Source organism: Bubalus kerabau, chromosome 21 (assembly GCF_029407905.1).
Source record: "Bubalus kerabau isolate K-KA32 ecotype Philippines breed swamp buffalo chromosome 21, PCC_UOA_SB_1v2, whole genome shotgun sequence".
NCBI lineage: Eukaryota > Metazoa > Chordata > Mammalia > Artiodactyla > Bovidae > Bubalus > Bubalus kerabau.
Genome location: NC_073644.1, coordinates 18,139,006 through 18,140,446, shown reverse-complemented (window position 1 = coordinate 18,140,446; position 1,441 = coordinate 18,139,006).

Sequence of the window (1,441 nt, the reverse complement as noted above, 5' to 3'; positions counted from 1 at the left end):
AAATAAATGTGTGTGCACACTTTGTGATATTTACTTTGGACTGCTTATAGAATTTATATTGAGTTTTTGATTTGAGAAAGTGCAATCTGTCAGATAATAGACTTTGGGAAAATGGGGAAGGGAAATTTTCCTTTCTAGTGAGAGTAGACTGCATAACTCATACCAATATTCCAACTGACTGTAACTAGAAATACAGACAAAATTTAAATTTATTTGACATCTGTATGTGATGTGTGCATTTGTGTGTACATGCATATGCGTGTGTGTGTGTGTAAAGCACAAAGCAACAAAAAGCTAAAAAAACTGAAAAATTCCCAACATAAAATGAGAGCAGATTGGAAGAAAATGAAAAACTTGTGTTTGCTTTTCCTATAGGGAATTTTAGTTTCCAGAGATGGAACCTAGGAGATAGAAGAGCACTTTCAACAATTCAGAGAAGTTACAGATATAAATATTGATATCCATGGCGCCCTAAGGAAGGTCTTTGGGATTCCACAAATGTGTACCATTGAAAAATAATTCTGAACTTCAAAAGTAGAAAGTTTCTTTTAAAGATTGCAGTTAAGTTTCATATACTATTCTTCCTCAAATTGGACCAAGAAGGCCTTGGATTTCTAGTGGACCCAGGTACCTAGCAGGAGGAAAAGTAACTTTTAGAGAGAAACATCATTCTAAATATTACTATATCTGTAAATATTTTTACTAATGCCATCTCCAGCATACAATTAACTACAGCAAGACTTATTTGAAGAAAAGTAAAATGTAAACTTTTTATTCAGAAAACAACTATATTAAAGCCTTATCAAATGCTCTAGATTTGGGATTATTTAGCTGTGACTTTCAAAATATCTGTCCCTACTCTAAAAAAGATGGAGAAGATTCTTCAGATAACTGAAAATTTAACAAAATTTTTAAATCTTAAAACTATAAAATACAATAATTGAAAATAGAAACTTAGGAAATACATTTGCAGAAGGCAGTGGCAACCCACTCCAGTACTCTTGCCTGGAAAATCCCATGGACAGAGGAGCCTGGTAGGCTGCAGTCCATGGGGTCGCTAAGAGTCAGACACGACTGAGTGACTTCACTTTCACTTTTCATTTTCATGCACTGGATAATGAAATGGCAACCCACTCCAGTGTTCTTGCCTGGAAAATCCCAGGGACGGGGGAGCCTGGTGGGCTACCGTCTCTGGGGTCGCACAGAGTCGGACACGACTGAAGCGACTTAGCAGCAGGAAATACATTTAACAACAAATTAGACACAGCTGAAGAGATAATTAATGAACTAGAAGGTAATATTAAAATGAAAAATATAGAGAAAATAGGGTAAATATAACATTAAATGGATTTAGAATGCAGCAAAAAAGTTGTGCTTACTTGCACTTAGAAACCTAGAAGATGAGAGAGAATGAAGCAAAAATAGCATAGCCAGATATGTA